The following is a 12,016-nucleotide window of genomic DNA, read 5'->3' as shown; positions in this document are numbered from 1 at the left end:
TGAAACAAAATAAGAGAAACTATGATTATTAAATCCAGGAGCAGGTCCCCAAACATCAGAATGTATCAAAACAAAAGGTTTACTACTATGAGTCATACTAGGAAGAAAAAAGTTTTTTTGACTTTTAGATAGAGCACATGCTTTACACTGCAAATTTTCATTACAATTATTAAGTGATGGAATGAGACGTTTCAAATACCCTAAGGAAGGGTGGCCAAGATGCCTATACCACATCCACAAATGCTAATTTGAGGACCCATGACCAAGCAAAGTCTGACCCTTTTGAGTCACCTCGTCCACATAATATATACCACCTCGTTCAGTACCATGCCCAAGAATCTTCCTTGTTCGAGCATCCTGCACAATACAATTAGAAGAGGTCATAAGAATAGTGCAATTCAGTTCCTTAGTCAATTGACTAATAGACAACAATTTATGCGACAAGCTAGGTATAAAAAGACAATTTTTCAAGTGTAAGGAAGAAGAAATTTGAATAGGCCTTGATTGTTCAACATCTATACACTCCCCATTGGTTGTTTGTATTGGGTTCGGTTTTTAGGGCCGAAAGATAAAAGGTCACATGGGTCAAATGTCATAGTGTCGGTAGCCCCACAGTCAAAAATCCACTTTATCCGAAGGTTTACAAAAAAGCCCAAGCCTAAGAGATGATGGGACAAAGTTTGCTGACTTTTTATTGGAACCGTCACACATCTTTGAAATTGGTGATGACTTTAAATTAGAACCATCCTAAATTTTGGAAACTGGTATTTGGTTTTGGTGGGTTCTAGATAGGGGTGTTCAAAACCGAATACCGGGTCGACCCGGTTCCGAAAAACCGGGTACCCGGTTTTCCGGATAGCTAAAATTGTATTCCGGATCCGACCCGGTTTAAACCGGGTCGAAAACCGGGTACCCGGTTTTGTTTATTTTTTTTTCTTAATTCTTTTAACAATTTTTTAAACATATAATTCAAATAATATTAAAATACTTAACTTAGCCATAAGTATTTAAATACAAGCATTAGTTAATTAAAATACAACCACAATTCCTCAAATTCATAATTTCATAAACTATTAAAATTTATAAGTTCAAACTTCAGGCTCCATTACTCATCTTCAACGGTGTCAAGAGTTTCATCGATTATGACTTCCGGATGCTCCAAAGTTAATGCATTACCTAAACCAAGAGCACGAACAGTCGAACAATATAAGGTTAAAGGAAAAATATTTTTACTGTTAAAACTTGTTCGTAACATTGACCAGAAATCTGACCTTTTTACAATTATATTTGGCCATTGTTTGGTACAAATTGATTTCAATTAAATGGCATTGTTCCACAGTTTCTGTCTAATTTTGATTTCAATGATCAACTGAAAGTTTCTGTCAAATTGTTGGATAAAGAATTCAGCCAGAGAAGAAGGAAAGAAGTGAGCAGCTACTAATGGTAAAAACATATCGGACGGCAAATCAAGCCATTAAAATAAATTTGATGTTTTGATTGAGATGTAGAGTATAATTGTTATGATTATGACTATTACGACTTGAAACCAATTTGAAGATGAACAAGAAGCCAAACGAAAATCAAAAAGATGCAGTTTACACACATGACATAGCAACCTACTGGATTTCATATGAACCACAAAATTGAACAGAAATTGAAAATTAGTCAAATGAAAAAGCAAAACTAAAATGAAAATCTGATGAGAATCAAAACTAAAATGAAAGGCAAATTAATGAAAACGAAAACCCAAAAAATTGGGAAAAAAAACCAGATCTTAAATTGGAAAAAAATCATTTCAAGCAAGAACCCATGGACTTTTCTAAGATATTCAACTGATGAACGGAAAATTTAAAAAATCGAATCTTCAATTCAGAACCCATGAACCCAAAAACAAAAAAAAAAAAAGAAAACAGGAAAAAAAAAATTTTAAAACGTACCTAAAAGGCTAAAAGTTCACATCTTCAACCGGCTGCACAACTCTTCATCTCAAATCAAATTGATTGATCCTGAATGAAAAAAAAAATTACATTAAACTCTTCAACTTTGATTCTAGATAGATTTAAGATAACCGAAAAGAGATTGAAGAACAAGATCCATTTTCAATTGTAGAAAACTGAGGTAGAAATGAGATTCTTCAATTTTGACTAATTATAGAAGATAAATTTTTAAGATAACCGAAAGGAGATTCAAGAACAAGATCCATTTTCAGTTGTAGAAATCTGAGGTAGAAATGAGATTGAAGAACAAGGTGAGGAAGAAATGCGGGTAAGGAGTATCAATGGCGAATCAGAGGAAGAAGAAGGAAGAGACTGGAATGGAAGGCGGCACGGCGCGACACAAGGTAGAAATCTGATTTAGGGTTTTTAATTGTCTTTTTAGTTTTTATATTAAAAAAAAAAAAAAAAAAACCGGATACCGGGTACCCGGTTTCCAAAATTCGCGATCCGTATCCGACCCGAATACCCGGTTTTAAACCGGGTACCAAACCCGAATTATCCGAATTTTGGAATCGGGTAATTTATCCGCTTTTAAAAATCGAAAAGCGGATTTTCGGATACGGATATTTTTGAACACCCCTAGTTCTAGGTTGGCACGGCATTAAAGGGAGTTTTTAGGTTTTTTTTTTTTGTGAGTTTATAAAAGGTTATTTTAGGAAGGTCATCCCATTTCCCCACCCCTCTTTCTCTCTCCGTCGTCCCTCTTTCTCTCTCTCTATGTCCCCTTCTTCCTTCCTTTCACCTTTGTTTTCATGGTGGGTTGGTGCGTCTGTCAATAGAGTTTCGATGGTGAGACCACCGGTGACCATGTGAGCCTTGCCATCGGTTCTTCTGGTCGGAGCCTTGGTGGCGGCTCACCGTTGCCGGTGCTCTTCCCACCAATCTTGAAATCCAATGAGTTTAAAGCACCCATCTCTTGTGTGCCGAGTTCCTCCACAGTGAGTACATTTCAGGTGAATTTTGTCCTCTCTGTCTCGCCGGAATGAAGTATTATCCTACCGGTACTTGGCATCTAACCTACTACCAATTTCTGAGGGATTTACTCTTGGTGATGAAGCTTGGGACATGATTCCACACCGGGCAATCTCCCGTCGGATAGTGGCATATGCTGCATCTAGAGTGGGTAATGGATCTTGATTTAATAAATCACGACACTCCTGATCAAAAAGTGTTGTTTACACCGGCTAAAAATTGGTAAAGCCTCTGTTTTTGAATAAAGGCATTGAATAAGGTTATGTCTTCGGCACACTTCATCGGATTTGGCATTCTTCGATCTATCTCCTTCGATATTTTATTTAGCTTACTATAGTATACCTTTATGGACTCATCATTTTGCTTTAATGCACTTGCTTTCTAACTCATATCAAAGATTTGAAGTTCATCCCGATGATGTTGAATAATCAAGGAATTGGTTTATTAGTTCTATCTCAATGTTAGAAATAATCCAGAACAACACTACGGAATCCCGTTGTTTCCACTGGGCATATGTCGGATTTTTGGGTTGTGGGGGAGTATCAGTGATATGTCAGATTGAACAAGGGACTAGAAATATGCACAATGATGACATACTACATCAACAGAACCTTCTCAAAATAGTAATGACGTCAATCATGATCAAACTTCTAATGAAGCACCTAAGAGGTCACATAGAATCAATAAACCTCCATTATACTTACAATATTACTACTGCAACACAGTGATTAAACGCTTGTGTAAAATAGTCAGACACAAAGACTTGAATAATTATGATATTCAAAGTTTCCCTCATTCTGAACCTAAAACATATAAGAAGGCTTTACAAGATCCTATGTGGAAAGTAGCCTTAGACCAAGAGATTTCAACCTTGGAAAGAAATAAGACTTGGTTAGTAGTGCCTTTACCTCATGGTAAGAAGGCTATAGGTTCAAAATGAGCATTCAAAACCAAATACAAAGCAAATGGTACCCTTGAGAGGTACAAGGCAAGGCTAGTTGACAAGGGATATAGTAAAAAATATGAAATTGATTATAAAGAGACCTTCTCTCCTATAGTAAAGATGTCAACCATTAGATGTCTCATAGCGGTAGCAACAAGTAGAAAGTGGAGCCTCAACCAATTGGATGTCAATAATGCTTTTTTGCATTGTGACCTTAAGGAAAAAGTCTACATGCAATTCCCTCCTAGTTACCCTAGTCCTCCAAACCATGTTTCTAGGCTTCGCAAATCATTATATGGCTTAAAACAGGCCAGTAAACAATGGTTCTCTAAGTTAGCTCAGGAGCTTCTTAGCCAAGGTTATACTCGATCTAAAAATGATTACTCACCATTCTTTAAGAAACAGAACAAACAAATGACCTTCATAGTCATCTATGTTGATGACATTATCCTAACTGGTAATGATCATCATGAGATTCTAAGACTAAGAGAACATTTTGACACTGTATTCAGTATCAAAGACTTAGACAAGTTGAACTACTTCCTAGGCATAGAAGTGAATTACACAGTAGCTGGTTTAGTCCTTCATCAAAATAAGTTCACCAAGGAACTCTTACTTGAAAGTGGGTTTAACAACTTTAAAAAGGCTGTCACCCCTCTTCCTGCTCAACTTAAGTTGTCTGCCCTTGTAGGGGTCTTGCTACAAGACCCTATTCCATACAGAAGTTTAGTAGGAAAGCTTAATTTCCTAACTAACACAAGACCTGATTTGTCTTACACAGTCCATACTTTAAGTTAGTATATGCAAAACCCCAGGGATTCCCATTGGAGAGCTTTCAATCACACTTTAAACTATGTTTACTCTACTTGTGGACAAGGGATATCCTTGTCCAGTTCTGAAAAAATTACTCTCCAAGCCTTCTCTAATAGTGATTGAGCATCTTGTCCTGATTGTAGGAGGTCTATTATATTCTATATACTCTTGTTAGGAACTTCCCCTATATGGAAGTCAAAGAAACAAAGTACTGTGTCAAGGTCTAGCTCTGAGGCTGAGTACAGAGCTATGGCTGCTGCTGCAGGTGAAGTTACATGGATGATAAGGCTTTTAGATGATTTAGTAGTTAAAAATATCACACATATAACCTTGAACTGTGATAATCAGTCAGCTATCTACATAGCAAGAAATCTAGTGTTCCATGATGGGACTGAACACATAGAGATAGACTTCCGCTTCACAAGAGAAAATGTGTTAAAAGGGCTTATACAACTCTCTTATTTACCCACTAGACACCAGTTAGCAGATGTGCTGACTAAGGTTCTGCCCTCTAGACCCTTTATGGAACTTTTATGCAAACTTGGCATGACCTTTGGCCATTCCAGTTTGAGGGGGGTATTAAGAATTATGATCCAGTTGATCATGGTTAAAGGTGCAAGTCCAGGTGATCAGGTCAAGCATTGCAGCTATTCCAAGAAGTAAGCAGCAACCTAGCAGATGATCAACAGCTCTTCTGTTGCACATGAAGCACGCTTTCCATCACGTGCTATATTAGATTAGTTGGTTAGGATAATAAGATGTTATAATAACTATAGTCAGTTAGTTATGCTGTATAGTCAGTTTGTTATGTTGTAGTTAGTTTGCTATACAAGATGTACCCTAACTCTATATATATATATATATATATATATATATATATATATATATATATATATATATATATATATATATATATATATATATATATATATATATAGCCTTGTACTCAATCTTTTGTAATAAGGAAAAAGAGTCTTATTCAGACACATATTAATAAAGTCTTCCTTTCTTCATTTCTTTGTTTTGTTCATGTTTTATGCTTCAACTTTTAAGACATTTCTTTTTTATTCTTTAGGCCTTCACATAAATGTGTACTAGAGGTTTGAATTTTTTCAACCTTTTATTGATTTTTAGGGTGATTCAGAAGAACTATAGTTTTCCCAAATCTAGTGAGTTCTTTAGGTTTGGATTTTGTTTATTTGCTTTTGTTTTGTTTGAATTATGTTTCCCACTACAACTAGTGGTTTTGGCTTGTTAAAAAGATCCACATGAACGTATGGTGGAATTATGGATTTTTATACCTTTTACTAATTGGTTTCTCGTTCTTTAAGATTAGGGCTTTCCCAGATTTTGGAAAGAGTATTGTCTCTTTTATTTTGTGCTGGGTTTTTGCTATTTTTGACAATTTGGATTGCTTTTTAGTGCTTAATAGAATCGTTGTTTTTTTGAATAAGGATTCATCTTCCTCATTTTATTCATTTTTCCAAATAGTTTCTGGTTCTATTTTCCACAGAATTGATGAATTCTCACCCAAATCCAAGTGCTTCTTCTTCTCAATTTTCTCAATCTACGAAATCTAAAGAACCCAAGCTATGTGTTGTTGGAAAAGGTCTAAACTATAGGGAAAAATTATGTTCTTGCCCTCATTGTCTGGTAAGTTATAAATTAAAATTGTTAATTTTTTGTAAATACCCTAATCCTTAATTAATGTTTGTCTTGTAAATCAAACTATTGATTGCTCGTTCTTCATGTTGGAAAAGGATAGTGGCTTGTTTGAAGATGATGTGCAACAAAAAATGGCACATTTGGACCCAATGATGGATGAGATGATGACTATGAAGACAAGTGTGGAGGAGAAATTAAAGAAGTTTGAATTGAAGAAATTGGAAGCACAGTCCGAAATTACATTAATACGTTGTGAAGTGCTGAAATTAAGTTATAGGGAGAAAACTCATAGTATATCACTAAATATTTCTTGGCTTTTGTTTGCTGTAGTGATTATTATTATGAAATACGGTATGATGTATGAAATCTAGTATGTATAGCCGTACTTTTGTAGGATGTTGGTTATAAAATATGCCATGGAAATGTAGAAAAGAAAACACATTGATAACTTTAATTTTGTTATTTTAGGTAGGGAACATATAACTCAATGGAATAGTATTGTTGTAGTACTTATAGTTATTTTCTTGATTAGTAATGAGATTGTGTTGCATCACATGATGCATGGCTCTTGTAGAACTCGAAATCCACAATGTCCTTGTATGGTAAACCAAAATGGACAATCCATATGTAAGCATAAGTATCCTAGGAGGTTTTCTGATTTCACAACACATGCTGATGACGGGTATCCGACATACGGAAGACGTAATACTGGTAAGAGTGCATGTGTTCGGGGTCTCGATTTGGATAACCGTAGGGTTGTTCCTTATAATATATATCTTTTAGCTTACTTTTAACTTTTACATAATTGTTGAAATTCGCTCTACAGTAAAAGCTATTAAATATTTTTATAAATATGTCTATAAAGGGCATGCTAAGATTTCTTTTAGTGTTGAGGCTATTAGATATTTTTATAAATATGTCCACAGTAAAAGCGGCTTAATTTTAATAGTAATTAATTAAGTTAATTTGCGTTATCAAATTTTAAGTATGTTAATGAAGTTAATTGGGAATAAGTAAAAGATTCTATTATATTTGGGTATCTGTCATATTAATTTTGGGGAAAAAATAAATTATATAACGAAAAATATAGGTATATTATACACCTCATACTTTGATGAGTATGTGTAGGAAGCCATATTGCTCATACTTTGCCACCTGCACCTTATGACTCACCTAAGTAAAACCTCTATCTTAAGTATTGTAATCTGTGAAAAGAATACCCTTTACTCATCTTCTTCATTATCAACCTCAAAGCAAATTTCAGAAATTTGATCCCTCTAATACATTAAATCTCCTTAAAAGCTGAAATTCAACGTACTTCTCCATCACAAGCTCATAAACCACCAAGAATTAAGTAGTATCTTTTCATGGTAGAAACCCCTAAACTAGAAATTAGGGATCTTAAGGTTTAATTAATTCTTTACAAAATCAGTATGATTGTGGGAAGCTAAATCTAAGTTTAAATTTATTGAAGATATTGTTGGGATAGAAGAGTCCAAGTAGTCATCACCATCTTCCATCCTTTTTGTGTTAAAGTAAGTTCTTAAACATCTTCATTTTCATTTTAATTATGTTTATGTTAATTAAGGTTAAAAGAACATTTAATTGATATTGATGTGTTTAATTGTTTGGACTTTTTTGTAGAATCTTCTTTTGGTGTTTGAAGTTGGATTTTGAATTTTGATTGAAGAAATTGCTCATCAAGGTAACCTACAAACTATTCTATTAAGTTAATTATAAATTGAATGTTTTAAAGTGGTTTTAAGTTTTTAAATATAGACAATGGTTGTTGATTTATGTTCAAAGTTGAGAGTAAAGTTCATCTTATTTGAGCAAGTTTCTATCCCAATCTGTTTGGTTGTTTTCGAGATAGTTAGAGTCATTTTTGTGGTTCTAGTTTGTAAATGAGCTTTGAAGAGCTCTAAGTCATGGTCGCGTGGGGACTTAAATCGCCCAAAAATGAGTTCGTATAAGAGAGTTATGTCCAAAATACTAACAGGCTGTCATGAAAATCGAGAATAAACTTTTTGTTTTGCCATTTTCGGGGCAGTTCAGATTGTTTCGAGGTTTTGGTGTCTGCATCAGATTTGTAGAGCTCCGATTCACGGTCACGTATGTAGGATTCTAGTAATGTTAACTTTTAACATGCAGAAAACTAAAATCTTTCCAAAACCCAATTATTGACATGAAATGAAACAAGTAAATATCGGGATAAGAAATTATACCTTTGTAGCGTGAATTCGTTAGCTAAATATAATCCCGAGACAACACCTGCAAATAAATTTCCTCTAGTTTAGTCCACCCACAACGTCTCGTAAGACCCCGTATACTATACGTCATTTAAGAAAAATTCTTAAACTAATTTTATGTGTATACAACTCTTGTATTCAACCTTACTTTCTCTTCAATATTGAGAAGTTAATCCCAATATAGTATAAGCCAACAATGGAAAACTAATTTGCTTTTTGAAAACATCAGCCGAAAAACAAAAGCCACAAGTATGCGGTTTTTTCTTATTTTTTTCACACTTTTCTGTACTACTCCAAATCCTTCTTTATAACACATGAAAATTTTATGTAGAAGCCTTTTCATTAACTTAGTTAGACGTTTACATCTTGAAACAAGGAACTTCTGGTGTTCCCTCTAAGAGAATGAGGGAAGAAAAGTCTCCATCTGTCATGAGTGTATACATAGACACCCTAAACACACATAAAAGGCCTCGCCCGGTTGAATGACATGAGGAGGTGGAAATATTTGAGGGAAAATCGATTAAAATAGGCAAAAATCTTTCAGAGGCGGTAAAACACAAAATCTTGGCCACAGTTGCTGAGTTCCGTGACATCTTTGCTTTTTTTAAGGAAGAGATGCCTGGCATACCAACAAGTGTTACGTGCCATAAACTTGACATAAAACCAGGCTACAAACTCGTAAAGCAGAAGCTGCGACACCAGGGGAAAGAGAGAATTGAAGCCGCTAAAGAAGAAGTGGAGAAATTGCTGAAAGCAGGATTCATCCGGGAATGCAAGTACTTCGATTGGCTTTCTAACATTGTCCTTGTGAAACAGCCAAATGGGAAATGGAGGATGTGTGTTGACTTCACAGATCTAAACAAAGCATGCCCGAAAGATGACTATCCTCTTCCCAAGATAGATCGCTTGATGGATTCTATAGCAGGCCACACCCTCTTAAGCTTCATGGACGCTAATGCGGGTTATCATCAAATCCCTTTAGCCCTATAAGACCAGCCTCACACAACATTCATTACCAATGCCGACGTATATTGCTACAAGGTCATGCCCTTTAGATTCAAAAATGCCAGAGCGACTTATCAGAGAATGATCAACACGGTCTTTCAATCTTAGATAGGCCGAAACTTGGAGGTGTAAGTAGATGATATGATCACAAAAAGCAAGCAATCATCTGAACATGGCGCGAATTTACATGAAACATTCATGACCCTTCGTAACCACCAAATGCGACTTAATCCTGACAAGTGTGTTTGGGTTCTTTGGAGGGAAATGTCTCGGCTTTCTCGTAGACGAAAGAGGTATAGAAGCAAATCCTGACAAGATTCGTGCAATACTGGACATGAAGTCTCCAACATCCGTGAAAGAAGTCCAAAAGCTAACAAGATGTGTGGCTGCTCTAGGGAGATTCATGTCTAAATCAGCAGACAAATGCTCACCCTTCTTTAAAACCCTCAAACAAACAAACTTTGAATGGATGCGAGGCCGAGGAATCCTTCAACCAGTTGAAAGAATACTTATCTTCTCTACCAAAACTAGTTTCACTTATCAACGGAGAAACCTTAGTTTTATACGTCTCTCTCTCGGAAAACTCTTTGTCAGAAGTATTGATTTCTGAAAGGGAAAAGAAACAGCTCCCTGTTTATTACATAAGTCATGCTTTTCGCATCTCGGAGGGTAACTACAGCGAAATGGAGAATTTTTATTTGTAGTGGTGATGGCAAGCAGAAAACTGAAAACTTACTTCTAATCACATCAAATCATAGTCAGAACCAGCCAGTCCCTAAAAACGATTCTTGAAGGAAAAAACCAATCAAGCCGCGTCACTGATTGGGCCAACCAACTAGCGGACTTTGGAATTGAATATGAGCCACGAACAATAATCAAAGCTCAAGCCTTAGCTGATTTCATTGCTGAAAGCACTATTCCCTGTCACCCTGTAGCCAATCAAGAATGGAAGTTATATGTAGATGGTTCCTCTACACAATCCGCAAGCGGAGCAGGCCTTCTGTTCATATCTTCTGCTGGGGTCCGTATGGAGAGGGCAGTTAGATTTGAGTTTGCGGCCTCTAATAATGAAGCAGAGTATGAAGCACTACTCTTGGGGCTTAAAATTTGCTATAAACCTGGGGCTAAGATACTATCCACTTTCTCTGATCCCCAATTGATAGTCGGACAAGTGAACGGAGAATTTGAAGCCAAGGACGATAGCATGAAAATGTATTTGCAACATGTGAAGGAATTCGTCAAGAAATTTGACAAATTCACATTAACTCACATCCCGAGATCTGAAAATGTACAAGCCGATTCTCTAGCAAAACTTGCCAGCTCAGCTAAAACATCCGCGACTCGTGATATCGTCTGGGATGTGCTTCCTAACCCCAACATTAACTTCATGGTCACTATGGTTGATAGGTTAGAAACATGGATGGAGCCCGACATCCAATACTTGCAAAATCAAATATTACCCTAGATGAGAATCAAGCAAAGCTACTCCAGAAGGAGGTAAAATGGTTCAAACTCCACGAAGGAACGCTCTACAAAAAATCATACACACACCCCCTTCTGAAGCGTGTATCCCCTGAAGAAGGGAATTACATCCTTCGTGAAATACACGAAGGTGGATGCAGAATCCACCAAGGAGTACGAACTGTCATAAGCAAAGTCCTGAGAAGTGGATACTACTGGCCTTCTCTCAGGACGATGCCGAAAAATTGATCAAACGTTGTATCCAGCCAATACTACTCAAAGGTAGGTAGAAAGCCATCTAACTATCTTTCAGCTATTAAAGCTTTCTTGCCTTTTGACAAATGGGCTATGGATCTTCTTGGCCCCTTCCCACCAGCTAAGGGAAAACGAAAGTTTATCATTGTGGCCATTAACTACTTTTCCAAGTATATGGAAGCCGAAGCCCTTAACTCCATCACAAATAAGCAAGTTTGTTAGTTCATATGGCGAAATATCATCACGAGGTACGACATCCTTCTCGTCATCATCACAGACAATGGACAACAATTCATCAGTAAGAACACAGTAGAGTATTGTGACAGATTCAACATCCAGATCCGATTCAGTTCAGTATCTCGACCATAAACCAATGGCAAAGTGGAGTCGGTTAACAGAAATCTTAAACGACATCAATAAAAAAATAGAAGGGGCAAAAGGAACTTGGGATGAAGAAGTGCACGGCATTTTGTGGGCCAGCAGAACAACAATTAAAGAAGTAACAGGTCATACTCCCTTTTCTTCGATAGACGGATCCGAAGCTATACAGCCTGTAGAAATCGGCATACCCTCCACCAGAACGAAGAAAAAAAGAGGATAAACTTGGAATTGTTACTGGAAACGAGGGAAAAAGCTATACTAAGGTCGATAACTCA

General features: G+C 36.3%; 1 long non-coding RNA gene across 1 annotated transcript; it reads right to left on the bottom strand.

The window, feature by feature from the left end:
* LOC130799005 (uncharacterized) lies at nucleotides 1-2,356 on the bottom strand. Its single transcript, XR_009039167.1, has 3 exons — nucleotides 1,938-2,356; nucleotides 1,272-1,379; nucleotides 1-1,176 (listed from the first exon to the last, which is right to left on the bottom strand). It is a non-coding gene; the product is annotated as an uncharacterized LOC130799005 (long non-coding RNA).
* Between the last annotated feature and the right edge of the window lie 9,660 nt (nucleotides 2,357-12,016).

This window comes from Amaranthus tricolor, chromosome 13 (assembly GCF_026212465.1).
Source record: "Amaranthus tricolor cultivar Red isolate AtriRed21 chromosome 13, ASM2621246v1, whole genome shotgun sequence".
Taxonomy (NCBI): domain Eukaryota; kingdom Viridiplantae; phylum Streptophyta; class Magnoliopsida; order Caryophyllales; family Amaranthaceae; genus Amaranthus; species Amaranthus tricolor.
The sequence above is the reverse complement of the archived record's forward strand: the minus strand, read 5'-3'. Positions and strand labels throughout refer to the sequence as shown.